A 15373-nucleotide genomic window follows, 5' to 3' on the forward strand; every position below is an offset into this window, starting at 1 on the left:
GAGTAAATTTTGCAGAGATGTAACCAAATTTTCTGGTGTACATTCTAAACCTATCTGGGTTGGAAATTATTGAGCAGATGTTGTTGTCCTCTTTATATCCCCCAAGTCACTAGAAGATTCAAAGATAGGGATCTCTTGGGTCTCTTGTTCTTGTCAGAGGGTTCTTCTTTGAATCAGGTTGCTCTATCTAGGACCTAATAGAATTTGGGAATCAAATTGTGAAGTCTTTGATGCCACCACATGATGATTGATGGGTCTCAGTTTTGGAGGAATCCAGACAGAACCTGTAGGAGTAAAAACAGGATATCCCCTCATCCATGTATTGAATGTACAGGATCCTGCCATATCGGATTTGGTGGAACTCAATATTTTACATAAATATTTCATAGTGGTACTATAGGGTTAAAGTGACTGTCCAAGGCAGAGGACCAGCAATGAATATTACATTCATATTGCACATTAAGATCATTTATCCTGAACAAGGCAATATTGAGAGCATTATTAATAAGAGCAAGTCTTATTAATAATAAATAATAGATAAATAATAATAAAAGGTCCCCTCCCCTTTTTAAAGCACATTTTAAATGTGCGATATGCGTTTTCAACTAAAGTCTGTCACGTGAGATTTTGGAGAGTCCCACGGATTAGAATTATATGCCATTGATTACAGAACTGAGCAAAGGGACTAGCGGTATAAACAGGGGCACTATCAGTTTTTAAATGATTAGGTTTACCCATACTGGGAATGCAAATGAACAAGTGAGAGATACAGGCTGAGACCCTCTCTGAATGATGTACACTGGCCCATATAAGGCCTGAGGATGTATCTATGGTAACATGGAAGAAAGACTAGGTGTGGAGCGGCGGTGGTGGCGGGGACTCTTGGGGGGCGGGGAATCTTGGCCAAGGCGGCGGTGGCGGCTTAGGCACCCACGATTGGCGGCTCTAGCAGCTCCTGGGGCTGCTTGAGGCACGACCACCTTTCTTGTTCAAAACAAAACGCTCAGTGTAGCGGGCCACGCCTGGAAAGTTTGCCGAAGAGCCACGACCTCTTGGCCAGCCCGGCCGGGCATGAAGTGGCGCTGAGGAGCCGCCGCCGCCGCCGCAGCTGCCTGAGGAGGAGCCGCGGCACTCAGGGCCACTCCGATGACTACTGCAAACTGTGGCTCCCACGACAAGCTCGACTTCAAACTCGTCTTTGGCGAGGACGGGGCGCCAGCGCCGCCGCCCCGGGCTCGAGGCCTGCAGCTTGCAGAGCAAGTATAGAACTTCGAGTTGATGAAGTTGAGTTGTTTCAGACTAATAAATATGAATTCCTTTGAACTTCACAGTGGAAGGACTTAAGACTGGCCTTTACCAACTCACTTTGGACAATATGAACTGAAAATAGAAGTGCAACCTAAAACTCATCATCGAGCCCATTATGAAACAGAAGGTAGCCGAGGGGCAGTAAAAGCATCTACTGGAGGACATCCTGTTGTGAAGCTCCTGGGCTATAGTGAAAAGCCGATAAATCTACAGATGTTTATTGGAACAGCAGATGATCGATACTTACGACCTCATGTATTTTACCAGGTGCATTGAATCACTGGAAAAACAGTTGCTACTGCAAGCCAAGAGATAATAATTGCCAGTATCAAAGTTCTAGAAATTCCACTTCTTCCTGAAAACAATATGTCAGCCAGTATTGACTGTGCAGGTATTTTGAAACTTTGCAATTCAGATATAGAGCTTCGAAAAGGAGAAACTGATATCGGCAGAAAGAATACTAGAGTACGACTTGTGTTTCGTGTACACATCCCACAGCCCAATGGAAAAGTCCTTTCTCTGCAGATAGCATCTATACCTGTTGAATGCTAATCTAAAATCGTTTTTCTTGAAAAAGGACAAGATGGACGACCTTAGTGGGAGGTAGAAGGGAAAATAATCAGGGAAAAATGTCAAGGGGCTCACATTGTCCTTGAAGTTCCTCCCTATCATAACCCAGCAGTTACAGCTGCAGTGCAGGTGCACTTTTATCTTTGTAATGGCAAGAGGAAAAAAAGCCATTCTCAACGTTTTACTTACACACCAGTTGTGATGAAGCAAGAACACAGAAAAGAGATTGATTTGTCTTCAGTTCCACCTTTGCCTGTGCCTCATCCTGGCCAGACCCAGAGGCCTTCCTCAGATCCAGGGAACGCACGTGACATTGTACTGTCAGCACAAAGAGGCTTGGTCTGTCCCATTCAACAAGCGTATGCCTCTATGGTAACCTCATCCCATCTACCACAGTTGCAGTGTAGGGAGGAGGATGCTGGTAAAGAAGAGCATATGCTATCTTCTTCAGTTGTACACCAGCCTTTTCAAGTTACACCTACATCTCCTGTGAGGTCTTCCTATCAGCCTATGCAAACTAATGTGTATAATGGACCAACTTGTCTTCCTATTAATGCTGTCTCTAGTCAAGAATTTGATCCAGTTTTATTTCAGCAGGATGCAGCTCTTCCTAGTTTAGTAAATCTTGGCTGTCAACCGCTGTCATCCATACCATTTCATTCTTCAAATTCAGGCTCAACAGGGCACATACACCTTAGCACATACACCTCATCCTGTGCAAACCTCACCTCATCTGCAATCAATGGGATACCACTGTTCAAATATAGGACAAAGACCTATTTCTTCTCCAGTGGCTGACCAGGTCATTGGTCAACCTTCCCCTCAGTTGCAGCCTATTACATATGGTCCTTCACATTCAGGGTCTGCTACAACTGCTTCTCCAGCAGCCTCTTGTCCCTTGGCTAGTTCACCACTTTCTGGGCCACCGTCCCCTCAGCTGCAGTCTATGCCTTATCAATCTCCTAGCTCAGGAACTGCCTCATCACCATCTCCAGCCACCAGAATACATTCTGGACAGCACTCACCTCAAGCACAAAGTACAGGTCACGGAGGTCTTTCTACACCTTCATCCATAATATGTCACAGTTTGTGTGATCCAGCATCATTTCCACCTGATGGGACAACTGTGAGCATTAAGCCCGAACCTGAAGATCAGGAACCTAACTTTTCAACCATTGGTCTACAGGACATCACTTTAGATGATGTGACTGAGATAATTGGGAGAGACATGTCCCAGATTTCTGTTTCCCAAGGCTCAGGGTGAGCAGAGTCACTCCCATCCTGGGTCCTGAGTCCCTGCGTTTAGGACGATCTGATGGGCTCTAACAGTGCTCACTGCAGCCTTGTATCCACCAACTTCTCAGCATGTTTCTCTCTTGGACCTTGAGTTTCCAACTCTTTGGCCTTCAGGACTGGTGCCAGGAGTTGGACTCACCACTGTGGGGAAAAGCAGCATTCCTCCACCTCAGGCCTCAGGTAGATTTTGTAAAAGAACAGGAGCAGTATAGGCCTCTAAGGTGAAATTTCAGAGACATGGCCAGACTTGCTGCACCCTCTAGCCCCAGGGGTAGCTGCCTCACATGGGGTCCTTATAAGAAGCCTTTTGGGGGTTGCTTTGCTGCCCTCAAGAAGAAAAGACTCTATGATCCAGAGTTGCTATGCACCAAATTTTTGATGCCTTTTAAATACCTTGATGCCTGTAGCATTAGAAATGCTTTCCTATTTAAAATAAAAGTTAAATTTTAAATTAAAAAAAAAGACTAGGTGTGTAAGGGAGGAAGATAAGTTACATCCATCTGCCAAAGGGCATTATAATATAAAACTTGAGGGTACATGGTTTCCCAAGTAGAGAAATGAAAGGAGGTGCAAAGATCTTATAGTCTTTGAAATTCTATCAGATTGAGAACTAACTTTTGCAAATTGGCCTCTGTACAAAGCAGAATGTAAAAATAAAGAGCTTGATAATTGAACAAAATAGTTCTGATCAAAAAATACATTAACCTAGGTGTGCCAGATTAAAATTATTGTATATGTATGTATGTATGTGTATGTGCATTTGAGTGTGTGTGTGTGTGTGTGTAAATAAAATGAACACAAATCATAGACAAAAATAATGGCAGGGCCATTATTGTTTTAGTAAAGCAGTATGAGAATGAGAGAAGGAGAAGGAGGGTGAGAGAGTGGAACAGAGATGCCAGAGAGAAGTTAAACTGACATTTTTGTTCCTTCAGTCTTACATCAGTCTCTTGCTGAGCCTGCAGGCTCTTCTGTCTATGTTCCAATGCAAGCTTCAGCATGGTCTGGCTAGGGAAATTGATGCCTAGGGCTTTTTAACCCTTTTGACCTTGGTTGGTAATCAGGCTGCTCAGATCTGAGTGCAGACAATTATGAAATATCTCCCATTACTTTTGAGGATGAAGCTGCTGTGTAAGCTGAGGGTAAGGACTTGTAATATGGCTCCTTTTTACATGACATGAGGCTGAGAACTCACTCAGAATGGAGGATCCTAATTACACTTTTGATAATTATTTTAAGTAAGGGAAAACATTTGCCAGATAATTCTACCCTTAAAATCTCTTCAGAAGGATATTAACCTGCTGTTTGGCTCTTCAACATCTCTATAACTTGGAGTTCCTCAGAAGTATTATGGGACATGAAAATTAGGCTGCACTGAGGGAAGGGTTGTTTTTCCCCAGGGACAGTCCACTTTCTAGCATACCCATTGCCAACATTGGGGATGTGGCTTTGTGGGAGGCGTTGAGGTATGATAAGATTTTGTCCAATGTACAGTCCACCCACATCAGAAACGGGGCTCAGGGGGTATATTAGAGGGACTGTGGGGACAAGAACAGCAGAGAATTTTTATGGCTATGTATGGCTGAGGCTCAGAATTGGTATTTAATTTAAGATGAATTAAATTGTTTGGCCTCATCTTTCTTATTGTTACAGGTCTTGAAAGAAGTATCTAGAAATTGCTTCTGGAAATACTTGGTTCTGTTCTCTAACTATTTATGCTTTTTATGGTAGCAAGCACAGACCCACTGATAAAATGGTCAGAGAGAGTATCATTAAAAGTGTGAAGGTGTAGGGTGGTATATTTGGTGTTTGAGCAAAGGAGGAACAAAGGGTGAATGTAGGGAACCTCAAACCATTTGCCATTGTGTGTTAAATATTTTCCCAAAGCCTGGAGAATTTTGTTATCAAGAATTCTGTTCTTGTGACATGTGTACTGGTTATCTAATTTGTACTATGGCCAAAGTTGAGTCCTGAGTCTGATGAGGGGTTGAATTTTGAGGTCCATTTTGGAGTAGAGTTCTTAAAATTGGTAAAGAGAAAGTTCAATTTGGTGTCTCTGGGAAATGACTGGGTAAGTCCCATGTTTGGAGAGGCTCAATGGAATTGATGATTTGAGGGCAGAACATTGTCTGGATTCATATGTCACAGGTGTGGCAGTCACTGGACTGGACTTTTTCCACTGGGGATTGGGGGAAAGACTTCACCCAATCAATGGCAGGGAAAACCCAGGATGCTGGCTAGCTAAAGGGTAGGTACTTACCTGCTGGAGGCCCAGATAGATGGAGTCTTACCTTTCTGGGGATAATGGGGAGGTGATTCGTGCAGGCAGGAACAGAATGGCCTTTGATTCATAAGGTTTGCTGAGTGTGTAGGGAAGGGTAGATTGGGGACAGGAGGAAATAGAAATGGGAGAACATTAATGCCAATAAAGGATTTGTCACAAATCCTTGCACTTTTCATGTGGCATAAAGCCACAATAATGTAGCAGCTGGTTGATATTTGTTACCCCTGTGGGTATTCAGATGTGAGACATAAGACCTTCATGCAGCACCAGAGAATGGCCCTGGCATGTGGCCTTAACATGCCTTTAGTCCCCTCTCTCACACACACCAAATTTCTCTCACACAAAACCTGGCAGTTGCTCAGCTAGTATGGACTTCAGAGGACATAAAGGGCCTACATTCTACAAGGTGAGTTGGCACAGTGAGTTTTGGGATTCAGTCATATTTTGAGTGGTGCCTGTGGTGACCCCCAACATTCAGAAAGCCACAGAAGTGCTGGATGTTTGATGGTCACTTTCAGGACTCATCAGTCATTTAACTTTGAGTGTGGGGAGAGTGAATGGGCTTTTGAGATACAGGGAATGACTAACTATAACCTTTTTCTGTTTCCTGATCTGGGAATCAAAATGTTAGCACAGAATGTCTGAGCCAGTTGCAAACTTCTTGGATAAGCACAGCATTTATTCAACAATTAAACCAATGATGAAGCACATTAAATGAGACAAAGGTCCACCCTCTAATGAACCCACTTTCTTGCTGGAAAATGAGCCATTGGCCAAAGTGGGAGCCTGTGCTTACATAGGCTATACTGAGAGGCGACTTTATGGACAGAGCATGTCAGTTGAGCACTTAGGAAACAGGTTTTTGAGAATTTGAGATTTGTTTTACTGGGCAATATTTTTGCTTGGGGAATAATGGAGGGACTGGGGTCATCATTCAGTGCTTATCTCTTTCCTTTCAGAGTATCATTTACTGTCACTGGGAAAGGATTTATTTGGAGAAGGATCAATGCCTTGGATTCTTCTCAGAGACTGTCATTTTAGGCTTGATGGATGTCTCCTTCCCAGGACTTGTCTTGTCACTAGATGATGGTCACTTCTTTCTAAGGATTGTCCTGTCAGGGGGAGAGAATACACTGAAAATGAATCAATGCCATCAATGTGTGGCCCTCCTCCTCACTCCCTATTCCCAGGTTACAATATATGGGGTTTGCTATTTTCCATATCTTACACCTTTGAGCTGCCAGATGGAACAGTGGGAAAGAGGTGCGTCTGATTTTCCCCTGGTTTGCTGGGCTCAGTTAAGTCTTTGCTACTCTCAGATAAAGTCATGCTGACCCACTTGCAGACTTCCAAATCTGACTTCAAAAATTGCTTTTGCACTGGTGCCTGGTAATCCCAAGATGTGGCCTGACACCTGGCCCAGCTTCTCATACATGATTTCTGAGCTCATTGTGTCTTCTGTGGACCCATTCAGGAGTCAAACATCCTCTGCATTGACTAGAGTATGTGTCCATTTAGCCTCAGGATTTTTTTTTTTTCTAAAACTGTTTCTAGAATTTCTCAGCATTTTCTATCCTATGTGGCAGTTCCACTCTTTCTGCAAAGCAGCTTTCTCTAATTCTGTCTCCTTTCCTCACTTAATGTACTCAAACTCTTTTTCTCAGACTTTTTGCCCAATATTGAATATGAGTACAATTCCATTTCGTCCACCTCAGGGAGAAGCAGTATTCCCACTGAGTAACTGAGCTATAAGAAATACTGCTTCACTTCTCACCCACCATCTTTCATCCTATTGTGTTGGGAGAAATCCTAGTTCTTGGCCAGCAGCAGTGAATGTCTCAAGTGTATAAACCTTATAAACCTGCAGGGAGGAACGTTCCACCTTGGCCACTTAGAAAAGTACACAACTCCCACAAATTGACTCAGTGTTACCAAAGGAACCTGTATAGGAACCTGGTGGTCTTATTCCCCGTGGTGCATTGTGATTGGGAAAGAAACCTATAAAATGTGTAGCTGTTCCTGCAATAAATGAATTTACAATCTGCTTGCCACAAGTTTGCTTCCACCCAACTCCTGGAGTGTCAGTCTTGACTCTGAGCTGCTTACCCCTAATATGTTCCAGTCTGGCACAAGAGAAGCTATAACATTTATCTTGTTTGCTCCCAGGGATTGAACGTAAAGGTGCTTAAGCACTGAGCCAAAGACCCAGCATTTTTATTTTTTATTTACTGACAGGGTCTAAATTTCTTAGGGCCTCACCTAATCCTGTCTCAGCTTCCTGAGCTTCTGGCATTAAATGCATATGCCAGCATGCCTGCCCATTAGCTGGACTATATTTTGGGACCACTTCAGGCCAATTTCTCCTCAAGCCTGATTGTAGTAAAATCACTTTGGGCCACATTTTCTTCACTATTTAAGGAAATATTAATTATAATATGGGAGATGACTAATCGGATGGATGAACATCCATGTGGACATAAGAAACTTGTTTCCTTCCTAAGAACTTCATGTATCTCATTACAATGTGTGAAAATAGAAAAGATTAATTTGTTTGACCTATTGATAGGAAAAGGCCACCAAAACCTCAAAGGGAAATTAGGTAAAAATTAGGATGATTGGTTCTGCATCATTAATTATCAGTATTAAGGCATCTGTGTTCCTTGAGTGAGGACTCATTCTGCAGAGGGTATGACAAAGGCTGTGAAAATTCCTGACAATATTCTGCTTGTTTCAGTTCAACATTTTTTTTATATCAGAGTCACATGGACAAAAAATGAGGATATGATGCAGAGTTCCCATGTGCTTATTCACCAGTTTTCTGTATAATTTACATCTTGCATTTCTGTAACATTTATTGTAATTATTGGACTAACTAATAATACTGATGTTGATATATCATTATTAAATAGACTACATGGTTTGTAATTCTATAACTATTGACAAAAATCATACTGTTGAGTCGCCACTGTCATAGTGACTTACAGATTAAGTTCACCACACCAAGGTTCCCCTTCTTCAGATGTTCAGTGTTCCCATTTTCCCTGAATCTCCAGCAACCTTTAATGTTTCCATGGCCTAAGTTTCACAATTTTTCCTGGATTCAGATTCATGTGGCATTTTAGGCCAGCTGTTTCCCACAGCAATATGTTTATGTGATTATGTGTTTATTAGCCACATTACTTTTATTGCTGGACTTAATTCTGTCCCTCTTCCCCCAGAACTGTAGCCAGAACCCAAAAAGGCAATGCCATGGTGATGGACTACCCAATGTTCCTATGGTACAGCTCATTGTGAATACATCTATTCAGATTGGGGGACACCTCATTGCTAACCAGCATTTCTGGTACCTCCCTACCACCCATGAGATCTCTGTCCTCAGTGATTAGAGCTTGAGTAGCTCCCTGAAGCCCACGCCACCAAGACATGGCACTGCATACCAGATTCCCCTGAGCAACCTAGCCAACAATTTTTGACAACAAATTGCCATGCACTGCCTATTTGATCTGAACAGACATCTTGAGATTTTTCTTAACAAACCATGCCAAGAAACAGGATAGGAATTCAGAATTTTTCCTCTGTAGTAATGACCATTTTTTCCATTTTAATTTTCATTTGTTCCTTTGAGATATACATGACAGTAGAATATATTGTGACATATCATGCATACATGGACTATAATTCTCCATTCTTTTGGTTGTACATGTTGTGAAGTTTCACTTCTCATGTATTCATATATGAACATAGGAAGTTATTTTCATTCATTGTATTGTCTTTTTGTTTTCCACTCCCCTCCTTTCCCTTTATTTTCCTTTGTCTAATGCAATGAACATATATCTCCCCACCCCCATTAGTTACTTTAAATAGTGCTACCCTTCCTAGTGATTTGATAAAGTCAACAAGTCTTTGAGGTGAACTTTATATCCTTATAGCATAAAGTAACTCATGGTACCTCAAATGCAAAAAGAGATCAGGGAGTTCAAAGTAAAAGAGTAAAGCTTCAGACATGAGGTGGATCCACCCAAGACTCCAGGGTTCTGCAAAGAAGATAAAGGACACCCCAAAAGGAGGAATTAGTGACTCTGTCTTCTTCCAGGATGTCCAGTGTTGCTAGAAGTTTCCCTTCAGTCTCTTCCTGTGATAGCCAGAACTCTGATGTTTCCTCTTAGTTTTCTTTTTATTCATTGACCTCAAGGACATGAGGTGAAATTTTACATTATCCTCAGCAGTGATGTCTCCAAGAAAGGAAGCACACAGGGATCAAAGATCATTTTAGCTCAACACAAGTTAATGACATTTATTGAATGTGAACCAAGATTTTCAATCAGTCAGGTGTGTGTGTGTATGCGTGTATCTTGTGTGTGTGTGTTTTAGACAGGGTTTTGGTGCATTTTCTGGGATTCAAGTGATTCTCTCACCTTAGCCTCCTGAGAAACTAGATGTATCAGTGTGTGCCATCATGCTGCCTAACCAGAGCCACATTTAACAAGTGACTCAATACTAAATAAGTCCTGTTAGTCAGTTTTTTTGTCTGTATAACAAATAACTGAGATAAGCAACTTAAAGATATGCAAAGGTTTCTTTTGGTTCACAACTTTGGAGGGTTTCATTTATCAATTGTTGATCATGTTGTTTTGGGGTGGTGAGAGTGTACGATGGAACAAAATTTCAGAAAATAACAGAGATAAAAGAGTGGAACTCTAATGATCCAACTAGAGTATGCTCCCAATGATGTACTGGGTTTCATCTCTCCCTGTCTCTCTCCTGTTCTTTCTATGGTAGTCAGGATAGAATCCAGGTCATTGAACATGCTGGGCAAGGACTCTACCACTGATCCACATACTCATGTCCTAGGTCTCACCATTTACAGGCTCCCCCACATCCCAATAGCTCCTTTTTGGAAACCAAGCCTTGACCATATGGATGTTTGGGGCTGATGAAGATCCAAACTATCAATGTCTTCTTTATACCTGTAGCCATGAACAACAAAGAGGGAAACAGAACACCAAACTCCAGACCATTCCCATGTGGCAGCTAAAAGGGCTCTGATGTATATTGAGAAATTAAGGGAAATAAATTCCTTAATGCCTCCAAACTGTAGGAGAATATTTTGTAGTTCGCAATACAATGTATAAGCAACAGAATCATGTGAAAAGGGAAGCACAGATTTCTTCAAATATATAAACAATATGAAATATTACCATTTACAGTTTGCGTTAAAAATTTAAACACTAAATTCTGGAGAATTTTTTTTCAAGAAGAAAAACATTTGTGATGAATATATTTTCAGCTTTTATGTAAGTTCATGAAAGTTAATGTGAGTTCACTACTTGGCTGCAGTGCAGAAACAGCTTCTAGATGGCAGAATAAACCAAGACCTGTAGCCAACTGACTGATGTCATCCTATGGTACTAGGTGTCTGCGGAGCTGACATCATGCTTCTCTTTGCTGCTTGTGATGGTAATAAACTGTCAGATTCCATTTAGGCTTCTTGTATCCTCCACAGCAGTGGGAAGGCTTCAATTGTGATCTTGATGGCCCTGTCAGTGAACATATGCAGCTTGGGGACTGCTTGACAGTGACTTGTAGATAATGGTAGTTAATTGTGAATAATCATGTGTGATGTGATTTGTAGTAGCAATTTCATGCACCTGGAATGTTACTTACTAATATCTCAAATACTTTCCATACGCCTTGGTAATCAGATTAAAGCTAGTTTTTATTTTATGACAGGGGCTAGAATTGCTTTGACAATTACCCTAGTGCTATTCCAATTATCTTACTCTTTATAATGTTAAAATGTCTCAGTAGACTGGTAATCTTGTTATTGTATCTAATGTTTGACAACACCAGTCTTGCTGTAGGCAGAAAGGAACTACCCATTGGAAAAGAGGAAATATTTCCACTTTCAGACTATAATAAACAAGCACCATCTGGTAAAAAAACTTTTTGATTATACCTCTCATTTTCCAAGGTAATGATCCTGTGGTTTTAATTAGGTACCCATCAAAACAAATGAATTGATGACCTCACATGTACCCAAATGTGTAGGACCTATCATAAAGTGTACTAAGAACATTATTTAATGTTTTTTGATTGTGAATGCATTTAGATCATGTATTTGTGAGAAGTATCTACTGAAAACAGAGAAGAGTAATGGCACCCATGAAAAATTCATGTAGCTCACAGTAAGATTTTAGTTCTAAATACCTTGGTCATGAGAAGAAAATATGGAGATTGAACTGGAAAATCTACTTCTAGAGTGAAAGGTAGGAGTGAACAGGGTGGGAGAAAAGACAGAAGGGGGAAAGGAAAGCAGGATGTAAAGAAATAATTTGTGACTAATAGGACTTCTATAATTGGGCATGAGACATGTTAAAGAGGCCCCCTTCATGAGTGAGCCAGATTTCTGTGCATTCAGATGATTGTAACTTCCCTAAGTAACTGTGGGTCCTCAGTTATTCTCCCATTTTAGTCCATCCCTCCACTTCTCTCATTCAAGCCAAGCTTGAATTTGCAGATCTATTTTCATTATTGAACACAAATCCACCAAGGAAGTTTTATGGGCCATGACTCTTCATAATATTATTTTCTGCAGCTTCTGTAGATTGTAGCTTAGCTATGAGTAGATACTGTAAGAACCATGGATGCCATCCCCCCAGGAATCTCTCATTTCCACTTTAGTACCTCAAAAATGGAACATCTTTGCTGTTAACTTTGTATAGCCCTGCTCATGTCCATTTATTTTTTTTTATTGTAAACAAATGGGATACATGTTGTTTCTCTGTTTGTACATGGCGTAAAGGCATACCATTTGTGTAATCATAAATTTACATAGAGTAATATTGTTTGATTCATTCTGTTATTTTTTCCCTTCCCCCCACCCCTCCCACCCCTCTTTACCCTCTATACAGTAGTTCCTTCCTCCATACTTGCCCCCCTCCCTAACCCTAACTCTAACCCTAACACTAACCCTTCCCTCCCCCCCATTATGTGTCATCCTCCACTTATTAGTGATATCATTCGTCCTTTGGCTTCTTGAGATTGGCTTATCTCACTTAGCATGATATTCTCCAATTTCATCCATTTGCCTGCAAATGCCATAATTTTATCATTCTTTATGGCTGAGTAATATTCCATTGTATATATATATACCATACTTTCTTTATCCACTCATCAATTGAAGGGCATCTAGGTTGGTTCCACAGTCTGGCTATTGTGAATTGAGCAACTATGAACATTGATGTGGCTGTACCTCTGTAGTATGCAGATTTTAAGTCCTTTGGGTATAGGCCAAGGAGTGGGATAGCTGGGTCAACTGGAGGGTCCATTCCAAGTTTTCTAAGGAATCTCCACACTGCTTTCCAGAGTGGCTGCACTAATTTGCAGCCCCACCAGCAGTGTATGAGTGTACCTTTCTCCCCACATCCTCGCCAACACCTGTTGTTGCTCGTATTCTTGATAATCGCCATTCTAATTGGGGTGAGATGGAATCTTAGGGTGGTTTTGATTTGCATTTCTCTTATTACTAGAGATGTTGAACATTTTTCCATATGTTTGTTGATTGCTTGTAGATCTTCTTCTGTGAGGTGTCTATTGATTTCCTTAGCCCATTTGTTGATTGTATTATTTGTATTCTTGGTGTAGAGTTTTTTGAGTTCTTTATAGATTCTGGAGATTAGTGCTCTATCTGAAGTATGATTGGCAAAGATATTCTCCCACTCTGTAGGCTCTTTCTTCGCATTGCTGATAGTTTCCTTTGCTGAGAGAAAGCTTTTTAGTTTGAATCTATCCCAGTGGTTGATTCTAGCTTTTATTTCTTGTGCTATGGGAGTCCTGTTAAGGAAGTCTGATCCGAGACCAACAAGGTGAAGATTTGGACCTACTTTTTCTTCTATAATCTGCAGGGTCTCTGGTCTGATTCCAAGGTCCTTAATCCATTTTGAGTTTAGTTTCGTGCATGGTGAGAGATATGGGTTTAGTTTCATTCTGTTGCATATGGATTTCCAATTCTCCCAGCACCATTTGTTGAAGAGGCTATCTTTTCTCCATTGCATATTTTTGGCCCCTTTGTCTAGTATGAGAAAATTGTATTTATTTGGGTTTCTGTCCGTGTCCTCTATTCTGTACCATTGATCTACCTTTCTATTTTGGTACCAATACCATGCCGTTTTTGTTACTATTGCTTTGTAGTAGAGTTGAAGATCTGGTATTGCAATACCCCCTGTTTCACTCTTCCTGCTAAGGATTGCTTTAGCTATTCTGGGTTTCTTATTCTTCCAGATGAATTTCATCATTGCTTGCTCTATTTCTGTAAGGTACGTCATTGGGATTTTAATTGGAATTGCATTGAATTTGTATAGCACTTTAGGTAGTACGGCCATTTTGACAATATTAATTCTTCCTATCCAAGAACATGGAAGATCTTTCCATCTTCTAAGGTGTTCTTTAATTTCTTTCTTTAGTGTTGTATAGTTCTCATTGTAGAGGTCATTCACCTCTTTTGTGAGATTGATTCCCAAGTATTTTATTTTTTTCGAGGCTATTGTGAATGGGGTAGTTTTCCTATTTTCTCTTTCTGAAGATTCATCACTTATGTATAAAAATGCGTTGGATTTATGGGCATTGATCTTGTAACCTGCTACTTTACTGAATTCACTTATGAGTTCTAAGAGTTTTCTGGTGGAATTTCCAGGTTCCTCTAAATATATAATCATGTCATCAGCGAACAGGGATAGTTTGAGTTCTTCTTTTCCAATTTGTATCCCTTTAATTTCTTTGGTTTGTCTAATTGCTCTGGCCAGAGTCTCAAGAACGATGTTGAATAGAAGTGGTGAAAGAGGGCATCCCTGCCTTGTTCCAGTTTTTAGGGGGAATGCTTTCAGTTTTTCACCATTTACAATGATATTAGCCATGGGCTTAGCATAAATGGCCTTTACAATGTTAAGGAATGTTCCCACTATCCCTATTTTTTCTAGTGTTTTGAGCATGAAGGGGTGCTGTATTTTATCAAATGCTTTTTCTGCATCTATTGAAATAATCATGTGATTCTTGACTTTAAGTCTATTAATATGGTGAATTACGTTTATTGATTTCCTGATGTTGAAACAACCTTGCATCCCTGGGATGAAACCCACTTGATCATGGTGCACTATCTTTTTAATATGTTTTTGTATGCGATTTGCTAAAATTTTGTTGAGAATTTTTGCGTCGATGTTCATTAAGGATATTGGTCTGAAATTTTCTTTCCTTGATGAGTCTCTGTCTGGTTTAGGTTTCAGTGTGATATTGGCTTCATAGAATGAGTTTGGGAGGATTCCCTCCTCTTCTATTTTATGGAATACTTTGAGAAGTATTGGAATGAGCTCTTCTTTAAAGGTTTTGTAGAACTCGGCTGAGAACCCATCTGGTCCCGGACTTTTCTTTGTTGGTAGGCTTTTGATGACTTCTTCTATTTCAGTACTTGAAATTGGTCTATTTAAATTGTTTATGTCCTCCTCGTTCAGTTTAGGCAATTCATATGTCTCTAGAAACCTGTTGATGTCTTCGAAATTTTCTATTTTGTTGGAGTATAGATTTTCAAAATAGCTTCTAATTATGTTTTGTATTTCAATCCTGTCTGTTGTGATATTTCCTTGTTCATTCCGAATTTTAGTGATTTGGGTTTTCTCTCGTCTTCTCTTTGTTAGTGTGGCTAAAGGTTTATCAATTTTGTTTACTTTTTCGAAGAACCAACTATTTATTTTGTCAATTTTTTGTATTGTTTCTTTTGTTTCAATTTCATTGATTTCAGCTCTGAGTTTAACTATTTCCTGTCTTCTACTACTTTTGGTGCTGTTCTGTTCTTCTTTTTCTAGGGCTTTGAGCTGTAGTGTTAGGTTGTTTATTTGTTGAGTTTTACGTCTTTTATTAAATGTG

At 40.4% G+C, this 15373-nt stretch overlaps 1 long non-coding RNA gene and 1 pseudogene across 2 annotated transcripts in view; one reads left to right on the forward strand and one right to left on the reverse strand.

Annotated features, from left to right (window-relative positions):
* Positions 1-1146: 1146 nt before the first annotated feature.
* On the forward strand, positions 1147-3382 carry LOC306650447 (nuclear factor of activated T-cells, cytoplasmic 3-like; annotated as a pseudogene). Its single transcript has 2 exons — positions 1147-1240; positions 1346-3382. The product of its transcript is annotated as a nuclear factor of activated T-cells, cytoplasmic 3-like (transcript).
* Positions 3383-9795: 6413 nt separating this feature from the next.
* The window catches only part of LOC306650417, a 42668-nt gene continuing 37090 nt past the window's right edge, over positions 9796-15373 (reverse strand). Inside the window, exon 4 of the long non-coding RNA XR_013760917.1 lies at positions 9796-10425. This is a non-coding gene — a long non-coding RNA (uncharacterized lncRNA). The remainder of the gene's footprint in view (positions 10426-15373) is intronic.

This window comes from Sciurus vulgaris, assembly GCF_902686455.1.
Source record: "Sciurus vulgaris genome assembly, chromosome: 19".
Taxonomy (NCBI): Eukaryota; Metazoa; Chordata; class Mammalia; order Rodentia; family Sciuridae; genus Sciurus; species Sciurus vulgaris.